This window comes from Homalodisca vitripennis, chromosome 8 (genome assembly GCF_021130785.1).
Source record: "Homalodisca vitripennis isolate AUS2020 chromosome 8, UT_GWSS_2.1, whole genome shotgun sequence".
NCBI classification, from domain to species: domain Eukaryota; kingdom Metazoa; phylum Arthropoda; class Insecta; order Hemiptera; family Cicadellidae; genus Homalodisca; species Homalodisca vitripennis.
This window is the reverse complement of record NC_060214.1, coordinates 122,818,750-122,838,278: the sequence shown is the minus strand read 5'-3', so window position 1 is coordinate 122,838,278 and position 19,529 is coordinate 122,818,750.

The following is a 19,529-nucleotide window of genomic DNA, read 5'->3' as shown; positions in this document are numbered from 1 at the left end:
TTTTGTAAAAACATAATAATCTCTAAAACTAGTTAATCTAAAGACACCAAAAGAGTCACTCTAAAGTCCCGTACTTTGTTCTTATTGAAGTCTCGTATAGGAGCTCGTCGATTCTCTTTCTCTCGTTTAATGAAGAGCCGTCTTGTGTCTCTATGCCCTCTATTCTCGTAATCTTTTGTGTGTATTACAGCTCCCATCGGAGGTGACATGGTCCGCTTGTGGTAGCTTAACCCTTTGTTCTCGTCATGGTTCATCTCTATACTTCATCCTATCCTGATGGGAATTACATTCACAGTGGAAGTGACTTCTTTTTCCGTGGATCCTACCACAGCCAGGAGGCCCTGGACACGCTGGAAGTTCCCTCACCATCGGATGAAGTGAGGCAAGAATGGATAACAACATCGATGAGTTGCTATCCATCCTCATCAAGTGCGCTCGATATACTCGTAGCTCCTGTCTCACCCGTCTTTCCATCAACAGACGTAATTTGTTTTTAATTCTTAATATTTTCTGTCTCTTTCTCCGTTTAACGTACGGTCCTCCGAGTCAGGATCTCTTTTTTTAAATTTATTTGTAGGTCTTCTCAAACCAAAATATTTAGTCCTATCGGAACCGGATATTATCGTTCAATCCTATTCAATATAGTCCACTAAAGTTGTTTATAGTTCATGTTCTAACTCGGAAACTTTGTAATTCGCTCTTTGTTCTTGTGTTTGTCGGTTTTTCATTATGATTATGTGTAAATTTTATTTTAGTGTAAAGTGAGGATTAGCGTTTGAATAGTACAGAAATGTTTTAGCAGTAACATTTTCGCATTTGAAATCTCAGCTGCCTCCCCGTTTACACTTGATAGATTATCCATCCATCTATCGGCCATCTGGTGGTCAAAGATTATCTCTCTGAGCCAAATTCGAGTCGATAAGTACATTATATTGAAGGTGCGTATGGTTGTTTGTTTCCATTCGAGTTCGCTACATTTGTGCACTTAATTCGGTTTTGGACTAATATTGTACAATACTCATTACGAAATAATTGTTCTTTATTTATTGCATTAAATAATGCTTGTAAATATAACAATTTTTTCTTATTAGGTGGTTCAATATGATTAAAATTATTTATATAAATACAAGAACTAACTTATAGAAGCTCGTTATATAGCTTTATTTATATTATTCTATGTTAGTTAATTAAACTAGTACTATGTTTAATAGGTTGCAATATATTCCTCTTAAAAATGTGTTTAATTGTTTTAAAGATGTTAAATAGATTACTATATTTTCTCTGTATTAACCGTAACTGAAATCATATAAATATTTAAATGTTTCTCTTTAAAATAATCAAATTCCAAATAGAAAATATATGCCAATTTGTATCATGTGCTGTAAAAACCCGGTTTTAATATTTCTTATACATTAGGTCTTATTGGTTAATAATTAAACCTGTCAATATATATTACAGTCTAATTAGCACCCTCTTTGTAACACTTATTCTTATGATTACTAAAGCCTATTACTGAAGCTAATTGTACTCTCTGTTTTACTGCATAAATGTGTTGAGCTCTCACAATACCTAACTTAATCTCTTAAGCCTAATTAATTAGGCACATACTTCCTCTTTGTAAACTTCTTGAAATTTTTCACTATTTATGACTTTTTAAATAATTAGCTCAGTTGTTGGTAGACATTTTTATTGTGCAATACAGGCCAGACTTATTGTGCTTAATGTTGTATTTACTTTTATTTTCTCTAGTATATTCTATTTTAGTAAAGTTGGTTCCGGTGCCTCGTGAACTGAAGCTGAATCCTACCACGAGCAGATAGACTCTGTCAGAGCGCGAATTTGAAAAATTGAAGCTCTTAGGCCTACTTAATTAGGCACATACTTCCTCTTTATAAACTTCTTGAAATTTTTCACTATTTATGGCTTTTTAAATAATTACCTCAGTTGTTGGTAGACATTTTTATTGTGTAATACAGGCCGCACTTATTGTGCTTAATGTTGTATTTACTTTTATTTTCTCTAGTATATTCTATTTTAGTAAAGTTGGTTCCGGTGCCTCGTGAACTGAAGCTGAATCCTACCGCAAGCAGATACACTCTGTCAGAGCGCGACTTACAAATATAAGTGAACTTGTCGAAAAAATTGTAGCATCACCCCCTGGCATTAATCACGTACAACTTCGCACTCTCAGTATTTACATTACAGAAATATCTAAAAGGCGTAATAACTTTGAGGCTATGTATGCGCTTCTTTAGAAATCAGGTGAAACAGCGAACAGCACAGTGTTATCTCAAGATGTAGTCCATATAAATGGCTTTTATGTCCAGAAATTTTGTGTTATTGAAGTGCTTACTTAGCCTCTAACTCAATTTCTCAATGTACGCTTACAGGTTGACGAGGTCCTGTTAGCTTCTCCTCAAACATAAAGCTTCCAAAATTATAATTATAACACTTTGAAGGATGCCCACTACAATGGCTCTCTTTTTTCACTTATTTGACTGCATACATACATTATAAATTAACACTATATCGGCGTATTCTTCACTGTAAAAAAGTGTAGAATTACTTCTCCAATAATTTAATATTTACTATGGAAAACAATACTTACGCGGTTTGAAGCTCAGTTAATACGAAAAGGACTATAAAATATAAATTAAATTTTTAGCTATGAATATTATTTAAATTCTACAATTATAATCATATAATTTTTAAAAAGCTGCTTTTTGTATTGCATAATTACAGTACTTTTAAATAAAATTATATCAAGCCGTACAGTATTTCAGCAGTACATGAATGCACTATAAAAATCGATGTTCTATATAAAATATTTTTCATTTAAGACAAATTTTTTTTTATTAATGATGGTATTTTGCATGTAGCATTATTTTATTATAAGCATCGTGTCTGTTGATGATTGGCACGTCTCCCTTAGAGTATTCGTAGCCTAATACCCGCAAAACCCGCCGAGAAACAGTTTACATCTAGAGTAAGTCATACATAAATAAAAGGAAAAAATATTTTTGTTTGTTTTTATTCATAAATAGCAGTTATCCCCAGCTTCGGAAGTATCTTCCTGAGTTTTGCATCTGTGCAAGGACTTCCTGCTGGTGAAAAATTCATTTGCTAATGTTGATTTTGCCTTCTTCCTACTATCAAGAATGTATGTTAAAAATTTTATTTTTATAGTCATTGTGATTTACTTTGGTGTTAGTTTTTTCCATTGCTTATATAGCGTCTTTTCTGCTCAGGAAAATATACATAAATACTCAGCTTTGAGAACACTACTTTTGTAAAAAGTTTTTACTAATTTAGCTTAGAACAGTATTTAAATATAAAGTAAAGGTTAGAATACTTTATCTCTTATAAATGCACTGTTAGAAGCTACCCACTGCTTGAAACGTAATTTAGTAGGAATTCTACGTGTATTAACAATGCTCGTTCTAGTGAATTACATTTCCGACGCGAAAATACGTCAATCAGTGTATATTTGTTGCGTTTCTAATATAATTTGTTGGATTGTTACATTGTCTTTTAGATATAATACTTTATATTTGATAAAAATGTACGGCTAAAAGGGCATTAACAATGACACTATGACTTGTTTCTTTATAAACTTAAAAAATATTAATTAACATTTTAGAACGTTTAGAGTTGAAATTTTTATATTAGTTTAAAAGCACAGTGAAGGGAAATTTCGTCTTGGATAGTTTTACTTACTCCTTAAAAAATTCTTCGATGTCAAATTAAGACTATCTTATGTTTTGGGTCATTTTTAAGATAGATAAGTACTTCAATAATTGTTAAAATCTTAATATTTCTACAAACTATAAATGTAAACAAATTGAGAGCAATAAGCAATGTTTACATACAACAGTTGATTGCATTAGAAATGCAATTTTAATTAACGTTTTACAACTTTAATGACTAAGTTAGGATTTTGTCGCTACTTTTAAGAACAGTGGGGCACAGTACAAAGGGATTTTCAAATTAAGAATATGCCTATATTAATTCCAGGTACCTACGTTATATACATGCCAAACAGTTTTAAAAATAAAATAACTGTATCAAAAATAAAATTATGTATTGGGACAGTTGTAATATGTAAGTTATGTAAAAAAAATCAAGTCAATTTACCATTACGCAATAATTGAATTACCGTTTCATAAATAGTGCAAATTTTTTATTATTGTCATTACTGCTTATATTTATAAATTTATTTATGGAAGATATTAAATTTTTTAGCCAGAGGTGTACTGCGAACCTCAAAAAAATTATAAAAAGACGCATAATACACGTATATGTATTTATTATAAAGTAATCAAAGACTCAAGCTTTAATTTTAATATGAAATGTATTTATAGGTCAATAAACATAATAACTCAACGCCTTCAAATAGTGTTTTTCAAATTAATAACGTAACTGTCTGGTAATTTTAGTTTATATTGTGCAGGCCCTTTGAAAAATTGTCTTTTAAAATTTTTAAATGTAATTTTTGACTACATAAATTTTTAAATAATTCTCAAACCTACCTGAAAAGACCCAAAATGTTTGGATTAAAATATTTATAGCCATTTAATAAGAGCAGCTATATATATATATATATATATATATATATATATATATATATATATATATATATATATATATATATAAGTAGATATGAATATGCCGGTTCTAGACCACTTTCGGAGCCAACAGAAAATCAAGGAAAAATACTGTTTAAAGGACAATAAACGAATCTGTAACTCACGAATGAAAAATTAACCGAATCTATAGCTGTTTTGCTTCTACTTTCTCAAATCAATCTATCGGAAATGTCTGCTACGAATAAACTATAAATTAAAACTTATAAACGGAAATGATGGAATTTGCTAACAATCACTCGAGAAGTCGGGGAGAATGTGAGTAAAACCACATTCTTTTGACGAGGTTCTTCATTTAATTTCTCCAAATGTACTATAAAATCATCAAAGATTTCAGGCTTAAAATCGTAATCAAATTCAACATCCAGATAATGAAAAAATACAGGTAAAATCTTCTCATAATAAACGTGTGTATCGATACCTACAAACCTAATGTATTCTTTGAAAAGGAAAATAATTTTTTCAACGGTTATAAGAGATAAGTAAAAATTTTTATTCTGTTTTCTAAATTCTGTAACAAATTTTGTTTGTTTTTTACCTCCATATTGCAATTTTGTAGGCAGATTATTCAAATGTGTTAGTTTATTTCGAAATTTCTTAGGTTTAGGTCTTTCGTACAAAATTAAATTACAACCTCTACAAACTAAATATCTTTTATCGATAATTTCTCCTCTATTAGAACACTTGTAACAGTTGGCATTATACTCTTCCATTTAAACAAAAAGATTTTTTTATAAATGGAGATTATGGAACTAACTCTGCCGAGATATAAATTTTTCAGCGCAAATATTTGTGTTTACATTTCTACAACAGAGATAAATAGAAATAATTTCATTCTATTGTACAACTATTTAGGATATTTTGTCTATGATTACAAAGATTATTCCGGAAGAAATCGAGATTTTTCATCAACGAAAGAGTATATTTTTGAAGTTTTAGAAGGAATGAAAGAGAATAATATGAACATCATCAATTATTGTAAAAGACAAAATGAATGATTGTGTCTTTGGTGTAGTGTTGTTAGTGTGCGTGTTTGCGCTATGGGGAATCACATCACATTCAACTTCTACGGTGTCTATTGTTTAGAGACTTGGCCCTGCACTGCTACTGTCCAACCAAGTTAATGGCTAGGAGCTGTAATTCGGGTCTTAGACTCTGGAATTTTTTTGTTCCCAAGTCTCAATTTATTTTGGTAACTACTGTGTAGAAGTTGATGGAGAGATACAATTAGGGAATTTGTGTTGGGTGTTTTGTAAGTGTAATGTTGTATTAATGAACGATGTGACAATGTAATGAACGAATTAAGGAAGAGAAGGAATTAAGGAATGAAGTGGAAAGGTGAGGAAGCAAATGGCGCGCCAACCACAGTTGTCATTACTCGGCTTGTTCTATAGTCATTACACTATGGCCACTCGTGTAAAGACTTGTCCCCAACCACTGAACGACAACCATGTCTTCCTCAATAAAAAGCGCGCCTGAAGCTCTGGGATTTGAACCCAGAACCTCAGGCTTTGAAGGCAAGCGTCTTACCAACTGAGCTACGGAGAGTCTCGAAAGTTATAAGCTATATCTCTGCTATATAAGTTGTTCAATTAGGAGTGCTAGTTTACAAATTTATTAATAATTTTATATTTCAAAAACCACTCAACCGATTTTAATGAAATTTGGTACACATATAGTAAATACTTAACTCTTTCGACTTAACTTATCCATAAGGGTGAAATCATCCCCTATTTCTTAATATTCATAAAAAAATAAAAAAAATAATCAGAAAAATCTGAAACTTCAAAAACAAGCGAGTTCAACTTAAAATTTCATGAAAATAACAAAATTTTCAAAATCTACCCCAATCATCCCTTATCTTAATACTCTTATATCTCGAGAACTATTGGAGCTTTCTTGCTGAAATTTGGTATATAGGATCAGTAAATATTAAAGTATTTTTTAAAATCATAACTTCCGGTCCAACCCTTAAGATGACCTTGGAATAGTTTTTTTGTTAATATCATCCCCATTTTTTAAGATATTCTTTTGAAATTAAAAATGAATACTTATATCAATGTCTTTAATAATTCTGTAAAGTTGTAGAATTATCCAATGAATAATATAGACAATAAGACGATTTTTTCAAAAATTTTACTGAATTTCTCTAATATCGTTCTTAATCACATCATAGGCTAAAAATTTCTCAGAAACCACAACCACATAACAAATCGCGTTTGTAACAGCTTTTTGAAAATCCATATTGATAATTATATCGTTCTTTGAACCAGAAATATTTGTCAAACTCTTTGTTGTATCAATGACATAAACAGGTCTATTCGCTAAAAATTCTTTAGGATTGTAATACATTTCCTTATTATTACAGTAAACTTTCTTAAAATCTTGATACATCTGATACATGATTCTGAAAAGACCTCCGGAAATGTTTAATTTTGTAATTCATCTGGATAATAAGAACCGTTCAATTTTACTCTGATATTTTTTACATCCAAACTATCAAACTTTGAAGGATTTTTTTCTTGATTATTCTGTCTATCTGTTTGAAAACCTATGAAAACGAACTTGGGATTGAAGATATTTCTATAAATATTTGTAATATCGAACGAATAAGTTGTTCCGGAAATACCTTTTTGTTCAATACATTGCCAATCTAGAAAATTAAACATAATGTTTTGATTTTTTGTAATTTCATCAATCAACCTAATTTTACTCGTGGTTTTATAATCAATCATTGGAACTCTAATAAAAAAATCTGTAATTGTTATTTTTCCATCAACAGGCATAACATTTCCAGTTGCAGTCTTCAGAATCACATCATCGTCTTCTGCTCTTATAAAACTTAGATAAAATCCTCCTTTATAGATCGGAATAGTAACATTTTCAAAAAATCCTAATCCAAAATGAGATAAATTTCCAGCTGCTTCAAAAACACCAAATTTAAAATCTGATTCAAAGCCATTAGAAGTTTGAGAAATAACATCACTTTTTGAATACGAAATAGTTCCTTTAATCGTGCTTAATTGGCCACAGTTTTCGACTTCTTCTATCAATTTATTGTGTTTTCTTACTTCAATCTTAGAAAATAAAAACGGTATAAAATTATCGATTAATCTAACATTATCAGTTCCAAGATATGCTTGACCATCTTGTTTTGTTAAAGTTCCAGAAATATAAAACTGGAAGTTAGACGAGCAAAAGTTATCTCCAAAATCAATATTAAACTCAGTTCTTTTATTTGGTTCATTCAAATGTTGTTTACTACTTGGATAGAAATTTTTAAACTCCGCCCTTTCAATATCACTAGCATATTTTCTGTAGTCCGCCATTTAATAAGAGAAAATTTAGAAATTTTAAACATCATGTATAAGAAAGATATCATTTTTTCATCGATCTAATGTACGTTTTTATAAGAAAAGATATAAATTTTAGTAAAATAATTAAAAAGATTAGAGTCATTTTTAATGATCTACTTCGTCATATTCGGGATTCTCTTCCTTAAATTTTGCGATCTCGGTCACATATTTCAATAAAATTTGCACAGGATAGTAACCGCTATCTATAATATTGTTCCAATCAACTGTATCTTTATTTTCATCCAAAAATTTTATACTCAAGTGTTGATAGAGACAAAGAACAGACATATGATCTTTTAATTGATAATGTATATTTTCTTGAATGAACTCTGGGGACAGATTTTGATATTTAGCAATGTTATACCAATTTAATTTGTTTACGTATAATCTCATCATATCTTCGGATAATTCATATTTTTGAGAAATATCATCCCAATGTTCTTTTTTCAAATCTCTTTCGTGTTGCATTATAAAAAAGATCGAAAGCACTGTAATGTCCCGCCATCTCTATTTATTAGGAAAAAATTTCAAGTTTTTATAAATTGGCTCTTTTTAGCGTTACATTCAGCACATTTTCCAGAAATTCTTTTAACTCCATTGATATTTGCGTAATATTTTATATCATTTGTTGCAGTTTTTTCTTTACATCTCACACAGTATATGAGCGCCATTTATATAAGGAAATTTTATCATGCATAAAACCCTGCGAGAATACCTATTTCAGTAAGATCTTCCTCGAACTTATTAATTTTTTCTTCTAATTTTTGAAATTTGACAGCATAAGAATCATTGTATTCAACAAATTTATGACCAATATTCTCAAAAGTTTTCGTAGCATCTAAACTAAACTTATCAAAAGACTCTTTAAATTTAGTAAGTTTTTCATTAATTTCACCAACATCGTCTACTGATCTTTTACTTCTTTCATCAAGTTTTTCATAGACTTCTGTTGTAAAATCTTTAACATGCTGTTTATGATTCTCATAATTTTGTTTTAGTTCATTAAACATTTTAATAGGATCTTCTAATTGAATCATTACAACAACATCAAATGGATTAATTCCTTTACTAACACTGCTAATTTTTTTTTCCTTTAAAATCTAAGGCATTTTTAACATTCGGATCATGTAAATCAACAATATTGATGTTTTCTGATAATTTTAGAGGTTTTAAAATTTGTTCTTTAACAACAACATCATGTTTGTCAATACCAGGTCGAACACCGACAATTCTTTTTTTTATTAGCCAAACTAACATAATTCTTTTCAACTTTGATCGCTTCAGTAATTTTATCAGCTTTTTCGATATGAGACATTAAATTGGTAAATATTTTTTTTGCACCATCTTCAAATTCTTTTTTCAATGTTTTTATTTTATCAGCAACTTCATTTGAACTCATGAAATTTGCAAGTTTGTTATCATATTCTGCTTTAAAATCTTCAATCTCGACAGCAAACATATCTGAATCTGGAAGGTTTTGTAATAAATTTTCTAACTTGTTATCAAACTCATTTCTCAAACTATCAAAATTCAAACTATTATCTACATTTTGAATAATTTGTGTTCCAAATACGTCAAAAATATTTTGTGAATCCATATTTATTAAGTAATAATTTGTTAACAACTTCTTTAAAATCTTTACCATCACTCAGTTCATTCAACACAAAAACACATAAATGACCACAAATTGGGGGATCTTTATAGTCTTGAATCTGAGAATCATTGTAGTAGACGCTTGATTTTTTCAAATATTTAATCAATTCTATAGGTGGTTTGTCCTCAATTCTTCCATACGAATCAAAATAACATGCATTCTTATCATTTTTATAATAACAAATCCAATGCGTTCCACTTCCCATAATCGAGTCTAAATTCACAATTCCACATTCAAATTTCTTAACTTTTTCAGGTAATGTATCTCTCATGAAGATTCCTCTAAAATGTTTAATATTTTTTCAGATTTCTTCCAATTCCCCGAATGTTAAAGGTTTAAATTTTTTTTTCAATGTTTGATTTCACGTAATTCAAAGTTTTTTCATCTAATCCAGATCCTGTAACATCTTCCAACTCTTTATCTAACCAATTTAAAATGTTTCGAACAATAGGAATCACATCCTTTTTAACGATTGGAGCAGCTTTACGAACATAAGGAACAACATTTTTAACAACTGGAATATTTTCTCCAAAATCTAATAAATCTTTCAAAAGTCCACCATTTTTAAGTTCTTTCAACTGATTATAAGAAAATTCTATTCAGGTTCCTTTATTGTTTTTCTTATGTTTTTCGAGTTTATTGTATTGTCTATTTGTTAAAAATATCTTATCTTCGCCATTTTTTAGTTGATCTATTTTAAATTGAATACTAACGGGTATTTTCTTCTTAAAAGCGGATTTTATTTTTTATTTCTGATTTTTGCTGAAGTTTACGTTCACCTCCATTTATATAGTTAAAATTTCAAGTTCTCTTCGATTCCCATTCCTAGTTTTCTCTTCAAAAACATTGCTCCAGCTGTTGGAAGCGCAACAAATCTTTCACCTAAACTAGCATCTTTTGATAAAAATCTATCCATTGCTTTATCTTGCAAAACTTTATCTGCTATATGTCTGGAATTTGTGTCTCTATGTTTTGCATAAAAAATATCGTGTTCCATTGCAGCTTGATCTAATTTATTCACACCAGGATCTCCTCTTTTTAGTCTTTTTTCGAGTTTTGTGCCAGGCCCCAGATACTGATAAGTTGGTACGTGTAATTCAAAAGGTAAATTGTTCATAAAATCATTCAAAAGTCCACTACCCTCAATCATAGATGAACTTATTGCCGGCAAAATTCGTTTTAAATATTTAATTCCATCAGGTTTTTCAATCATTTCGTCAAGTTTGTTCGAAATAAAATCTTTAATTGCTTTCTTTTCATTCAAAAAATTGTTATTTCCAGCCTTCTCTTGAGCATAAATATAATTAATAATTCCATCGAGTTTTGTCAAATCGTCGATATATCTGTATTCAATCTTATTATCATTGTATTTTCTTACACCTGATCCTTCGATTCGTTTTTCCCAAATTGGTTTAATTAATTTAATATATTTTTTACCTCTACTTGACTTAGGCTTCTTAGTAGATGGATCATTATTTTTGTAAATTGAGTCAGATTCCCATAAAATTTCTGTATACTTTTTCAAATCTTCTTCAGAATATAAATTATCTTTTGGAGCGCCATAGTCTGTTAATAATCTCCATAAACCTTGAGTTCCTTCATATGTTTTTTTATAAATAATGATATCATTATGCTCAAAATTCACGGGCAAATTTCCAATCATAAAACTTTTCTTTTTTCTGTCCCAATACAAACCAAATTTATTATCCTTTGCTCTAGGAAGAAATTTTTTACCAATTTCACCAATTATTATATCCGTTGTTCCAGGACTTATTGGTTCAACTATGGTAGAGTCTTCAATGATTCTAGGTCTAAATGGTGTCGACGATGGTAATTTTGGCAATTCAAACTCTTCAGATTCTGGAATTGAAATATCGGCAAATTGTCGTACAACTGGAACCAAATTCATCAAATTTTGATTATCACTTAAAACATTTTCAATTTTGCCCTCAACATTTTTTATTGCAGAAGTTACAGGTTGATTAATTTTTTGAATAAATTCTTGTTCTTTTTCATCCATTCGAATCTGTTCTTTAAATTCTTTGATTAATTTCTTTTCTATTTGATCAAGTTTTTTTGCTTCTTCTGAAGTTACGTTCGCCATTTATTTAGGAAAATTTTGAAACGTGAACGTGAACGAGAACGAGAACGAGAACGTGAACGAGAACGAGAACGAGAACGTGAACGTGGAACGTAAAACGTGAACAAGAAGCGTGAAAACGTGAACAGATTTACCGTTTTTCAGTTGTTTTCATAATGTAAATAAAAAGTAAAGATAATGTAAAAATAATTGTAACAAATATTTTATCGAGTAAATTTGTCAGACCACTAAGCAGCATTTATATCAGAAAATTTATTCAAATATTTACCATTTTTAGGCTTCAAAGTTAGATTAATTGTTAAAAATCCGTAGTCTTCCTTCCAAATTTTATCACACAACTCAATAAAAGTGGTTAAAACTCATATCAGAACCAACATAATTGTTATAAATCTTTCTGGAATAATGATCATCTTGTTTAAAAACACACAACATATTCAGATTATTTCTTATAACTTGTTTATCAACCTTTGAAAAGCATTGAGAAAGATAGATACAAGAGATATTTTTGTGACGGGACATTACGAAATATTCCTTAATAACGTCCTGATTTTCCAAAATACAATCATCAAAAACGATTAACGAATTGGGTTTACATTTGCTTAACGGAACTATGTCCTCAGAAGCATTATAAAAATGTGATATTTTTTTGTTTAAGTTTTTCTCAATATTTTCAAATCTTTCTTGTAATTTTTTATAGGCGTCTTGTTCTAAAGATTTACTAAAAACATACAAATTGGAATAAGGAATCAACCTATTGTAGATAAAATTCAATAGTAAAGTTGTTTTTCCACATCCACTTGAACCAACAATTAACAATCTGATTGGTTGATCTTTCTTATTTTCTTCAAACGTTTGAAGTTTTATCTGATCTTTTTGCTTTAAAAATTTCTCCATTTAAATAGCGAAAATGAAGCTGTTCAAGTTGACTTCAGAAAGCTCTCAATTATTTTTAAACTTGGAACATCCTATTCATTTAGAGGAAGAATCAAATTATTTCATCGGTTTAAGCGGTTTTTATTCTGACAATTTTGTAATAAATATTAGTGAAAGTTCTCCTTATTGTATAGGATTTAGTGAGAAGAACATAACAAAATATTATGGTTTAAACAAAGGATATTATACTTTCGATCAAATAAAAAATTCCCTTAAAAATTATCTGAAAACATTCAAACAATTAGATAAATCTTTAAACTTTGACGAAAACAAGTTTGAAATGCAAAAAAATTATCTCTCTAATAAAATTCAAATAAAATCACCAGTAAGAATAATGTTTTCAGCAATTATAGTAGATTTATTAGGGTTTGTTCAAGAAACTATTGAGCCAAATCAGGTATATTTAGGAAATAAAACGCCAAAATTTAGACCGTTTGATGTAATTGAAGTACATTGTAATCTCGTTGAACCTAGTTTTGAAAATCATACCGAACATCTTCACAAAGAATCGGAAATTTTGTACACTTTCTTTCCAAATGTTGCTTATGGATCAAAAATTAGTGAAAAAAAACCGAATGAAATAGACTATATTCCAATTAGAAAAAATATGAAAAGAATTCAAAAAATCGTCTTAACTGTTCAAGACTCTGAAGGTAATTTATTAAAAAATGAGAGTAAAACTACAATTTACTTAAGATTGTTGAAGCAACGGACATGAATCAAGGGGGTCTATTGAATAGACTACCTTTAAACTTTCAAGAAAAGACTAGAAGATATACATTTTCAAGGGTATCGAATCGCGACTCTTACAAAAATTACATCCAGACACTATTTTCGACCTTTAAACTCAAAATAATAATTGCTTGTTAAATTTTTTTTTATCTAAATGGAGTCAGTCATAGATCTAAGAAATAATCAACTTACATTCGATAACACGAATATCTTAACGATTGTAGACGAAAACAATGTGATCTGGTTTAAGGCTAAAGATGTTGCAGAAATTTTACAATATGAAAATACTAGACAAGCTATCATAAATAATATTGATAATGACGAGAAAATAGCCTTTAAATATATAAATTACAAGAGTCTATGCCATAGACCCTTTCAAAATCTTCATCCTGACACTATTTTCGTTAATGAATCTGGCCTTTATTCTCGAAATAAAAATTATTAGTTAAATATCTTTTCTATCTAAATGGAGTCAGTTGTGAATCTACTCAAATTCAATAATAAAAAATTTTAACATTTGTTGACGAAAATAATGAATTTTGGTTTAAAGCAAAAGATATTGCAGAAATATTGGAATTTAAAAATACGATGAAAGCGATTAGAGATCACGTTAAAGACAAATATAAAAAAAAGCTACGATAACATAGATTCAGAAGGGGGGAACGAATCGTTCTTACCTTCAAACTTTCAAAAAAACACTATTTTCATTAATGAACCGGGCATATATTCTTTAATACTGAAATAAAAAACGAAGATAGCAGAAATGTTTCAAGATTGGGTTTTAGAAGAAGTTTTGCCCTCTATTAGAAAACTTGGTGAGTACAAACTTGAAAACAAGATTAAATATTTAGAGGATGAAGTAAAACACTTGCAAATTAAAGATGAAATCAAAACGGAAATAATCGCAAAACAAAGTGTAAAAATTGACTTAATGAAACCAGACCTTGTTTGTAAAGATTTTGCTAAGAAAAAACACCATGTTTTTGTGTTAATTAAGAAGAATCACATGTGGGAATGGCCTTATTACGTTATCAGAGCTCAGAAACGAGAAATACCAAACCGATTAAAACATCTAAAAATAAATTATCCTGAATTAGAGATTTTGTTCATTGATGACGAACCAAATTTTATCAATCTGTATAACAAAATGAAAGAATCTTTGAATATTTTATACAACGGAAATCATTTTACTACAAATATGGCAGAATCTCGACTGATTTATAGAATATCTAAATTGCACGTTGAAAATTTTTCTAAATTTTACTAAACATTCGAATTATGATATTTTGTTTGTAAATGTTTAGCATAACTAGGTAACCAATATAGAATTTTTTTCATATTCACAAGGCGTTTCGTTTTTATAACTTTCGCTGAAAATTTTTTTAGCACAATCTTTGCAAAAAGCATCTTTTCTATCTTTACTATACTGCCAATTATTAAATTCAGAAACGTTTTTAATTTCTTTACAAAAGTAACACTTTTTTTCTTCTAAAGTTAATTTGTCCATTTTATCATGAACCTTACAATAACAGTCTTTTCTATTCTCTTCCTTATAAAATTCTTGACACTTTGTACATTTCTTTTGAGACTCCATTTATATTGAAAAAAATTATTACACGATGAAAATGTTAAACTCTTGAATTATGATATTTTGTCTGTAAATGTTTTTGAAGATGAGGTAACCATTGAATGATTCGTCCACACTCGCAAAGAGTCGGTTTCTTTTGACTTTTTTGAATAATTCTTTTAGCACAATCTTTACAATGTGCATGTTTTTTATTTTTACTATAATGCCAATCGTAACATTTGGAAATATCCTTAATTTCTTTACAAACAATATTTTTTCTCTTCTAACGTTAATTTTTCTAATTTATCGTATAATTCTCTGTTATATTTACTACGACAATCCTTACAATAATAGTATAATCCATCTTTTCTCGTCTTATCTTGAGAAAACTTCGTCAAATCTTTAAATTCTTGACACTTCATACATTTCTTTTAAGCCTCCATTTATATACAAAAAATTATAGCTTTGACTTTCTCAATTCATATTCGTAAAAACTTCCACTTATTTCTTCATTATTTAAATCTTTTATACTATAAGTTACAGGATCTGTGTTATTAATTTGATAAATCACAAAGATTTCTCTTGACCAATTGTTCTTATATTTGTTCGAAAATGTTGTTTTTTTACTAACAATTCTTACATGATCATTGACTTTAAATTTAGTTTTCGTGTGAATTTCTGGTGGAATATACTTGAAAACGGTCTCTAATAACTCCTTTTCTGCAGCCTTATCTACGTCTTTGGGCTTCATTTTGATTGTGCTGTGAACTGTATCGTTATAATTGTTTACGATTTTTTGAAGAATATCGATCCATTTAAAGTTTTTATTAATCTCAAAAATTACTTTCATTCTCTCATTTTGAGTTCTGTTATATCTCTCTACAATACTTGATTTCTCTTCGTTTTCAGTATGATAAATCTTGATGTCGTATTTTCTCAAAACATCATTAAATTCTTTATTTTTAAACTCTAAACCCTTATCTGTATGAAGTAGGTTTGGAGGTTTGTGATTGATCCTTATGGCATCTTTTACTATACCTTCGAAAGCTTTTGAAACATCCTTGCCGTTTTTTCTTTTGATAGCTCTTGACCAAGCATATTTTGAGAAAGTATCAATAACATTTAACATATACTTAAATCCATCATTTTGATCTGAATAATTAGACATTATAACTAAATCTGCTGCCCATAAATCGTCAATTCCTAGTGTTATAATTTTTCTCTTTTTAAACTTTTTTCGTACTGGTGCATGAATTTCTCTAGCTTCAATCTCTATTTCTTCTTTATTCTTTAATTCTTTCTTTACTTGTTTTTCATTTGGATTCTTTATAAATTGACTCTTATTTGTCTTACATTTGGAACATTTTGCTGCAATTCTATACAATCCGTTTTGAGTTTGAACGATTTTTGAATCTATACTTTTCGTTTTTTTCTTGCATTTGTGGCAGTGAATCAAATCATCTTCCATTTACATGTCAAAGTTTCCCAGTTTATTTAATTCATCTAATATATCAGATTTTGTTTCATTTTTATAGCCATACGGTACTGTATTAATCTTATTTTCTAGGACAATTCTCTTATCATCTTTAGCGTTCAGTGCCAGTTTGTTTATGGTGATGGTATACAATTCATGTTTGTAGCTTTTTATTACAGTCATCTCCCTAAATTCTTCTTTATCTTCGAACAAACATCTCTTCAAGTTTTCGATATTTATTGTTTTATTTACAACGCTTCTCTTAATTCCTTTACACCTCACTGGATTTTTGTCTAGATATTTGTACGAGTACATTTTCGACCTCAAACCACAAAATTCTTCTAAAACTTCTCCATTTAGTTCGTCTTTAAATTTTCCAATAACTTTCTTATTTTTAGTACCGAAACATTCATGATCTTTTGGATAATCGCTCGTATCAAAGTCATTCAAATTTTCTTTAATAATTTTGTAAGGATCACGTTTTAATTCTAGAAAATAACTGTCTGTATCCATATAACACAGATTCGAATCTGGATCATAGTTCTTTAATTTGTTGTAATAAAACTCGTACATTAGCAATTTTGAGAGGTCGAGAACTGAAAATCCTATGTAGATTGGCTTGTTAAATTTTACTTTCTGTTTTTACATGTGACTCGCTATACAGTTGTCGTCAAAGATGTTAAAGCATTTGAAATTTGTTTTCTTAGCTTGTTTCATTGAAAATTCTTCATTTCCTAGTCTAATATCACATCTATTTCGCACATTTTCCATAGATTTTCCAAAAACTGAGTTGTTCATTAACTTGTAAAAGTCCTTTTCAAAGTCGCTTGTAGCTTTGGTTCTCATATTTGTGTTGAAATCAATGTAATCTTTCATAAAAGGTTTCTGATCAAATGCGATAACTCTATTCACATGTTTCAAACTCATACCTTGTTCCAGATAGAATTTCAAATTTCTCGAATGAACAACGTATTCAGTTTTATCTAATAGAGTGGTGCACAACTTATTTTTAAAATGTTCTGGAGCAAGAGGTAAATCCTTGTGATGTTCGTGTAAATTTGTTGGATATTCTAGATCAACTTCAAGAATATATCTATAATCTTCGTCGCCGGTGAGTTCCAAAATTGTTTCTTTCCATTCTGCAGTTGTTTAAGTTTTTGGATCCATCCACTTGATATCGCCATATGGTAAACTTTGCATTAGGCCATACCCATAAAGGTTGTTTGCATCGACATAAAGTAAATAGTTTTCGGGCTTTGTCTTATCAAAATCTTTTAAGTATTTGTTATTTGCTTTCACATATCGTTTAATACATTGAGAAATGCCTCCACGAATGCCTTTTTCGATCATTAAATACATGTTATAATCGTTAATTAGCTGAAGCTCAATTTTCGTTAATTTTAACATAGCATCCCAAGCAAGACTAGGAGCAGTCAGATAGTGTGCTGGATCAAGCTTATAGCAATTCAAACAAATATTCCTAAAATTTTCAAAGATATCAGCGAGCAATAAAACATCTTGAATGTTGTACAAATCAGAATAATTTCCCAGATTTTTCTCTTTTAATTTGTTCCAAACATTTAAGTAGTGTTGATAATCTTTCTCAGATATGCTCTCATCTGTCAAGAGTGAATAGAAATCTTGAATTTTCAGCTCTTCTTTGTAATCAAGTTTTTCAATACTATCGATAAATTCATAGGGAAATATTCCTTTTCCTGACAATATTTTAAAAATCTCTTCTTCGTCATTTGGCTGTCTTTCTATAATTTCATTCAATATTCTTCCATCCTGTATAAAATGATTTGTATGTTTGAAGTCTTCTTTCTTTAAATTTTTCGCTAATTTTTCGATAGATGACGCCATGAATCTAAACGTGTCTACGAAAGAGAATTTTATGAACTTTCTAGGTTTGTCACCATCAAACTCATACCCGTATCCAGAATTTACAGAGTAATTTATATATCGTTCATCGGTGTTTGCAATCAAATCAACATTACCGTATTGTTTTGCCAATTCTTTTATGTACAAATGCGTATCGTAATTAGACATATTGTGACAGAAAACGGGAATATTCTGAGGAAATTTCAAATTCAGATTACAAATTCTATGAGCTGCACCTCGAAATTTTCCAGTCAAATGACAGTGATCTCTGCATTTTTTGAATGCATAATAAGCAGAACTCCAATTATCTGGTAAAAACCCTAAAGTTTTTTCAGTGTCTTGATACGATATTTCTTCACAAATGTGGCAAAGATTTGAATTTTGATACGAAATTTCTTCTTCGTCAGTCAATTTCATGGGCTTCATGTTCTTTGAATTATATTTTTTAGCTATGTACTTCGATAATTTATTGAGCTCTTCCAACAATTTTGTAGGAACGTTCGGCAACTCTTCTTCATTTTTGGCTCGATAACATATCGGTTTGTACATGCGATTGGTCACATTCGACACTAAATATAGAGTAAAACCATAAGGAATATGCTTCTGAATCTTGGTTGTGATAGATCTTTGTGGATTGTTCTTGCATGTCGGAATTTTTTCTAATATGCTTTCAAAATCCATATACATAACGTACGGATGGCTAAACTTCTTTTGATAATTAATAAATTTAGTTGTTTGGCCTGGAAAGGGCATAATTGGATTACAAACTTCGTGTTGCTTGCAAATTTCTAAATGATCTGTTAAATCTCCAGATTTGTAGAAATGGCTTAAACATCTTCGACACAAGAACGTCTTGTGAGCATTTTTTGATAATTGAGAACTCGCTAATCTACTTAAATCTGTTATCAAAACATAATGGGATTTATCATCTTGTTTAAAATACAATAAGTCAATGTTTAACTCGGCATCATATTTTTCAGAAATTTGTAACGGAACAACCTTAATATTTTCATCAAAACTGTAGACATTGATTGACATTTTTGGATATTTGTACTTGGAATTGTAGCTTCGTTTCTCGAATAATTGTATATCTTTTAAGGACATTGGATATTCAAATCCAGAAAATATCTCGTCATTTACAAATTTTTCATATTGTTTTGCTCTGTCAACATGTGTCTTGGGTTTTTC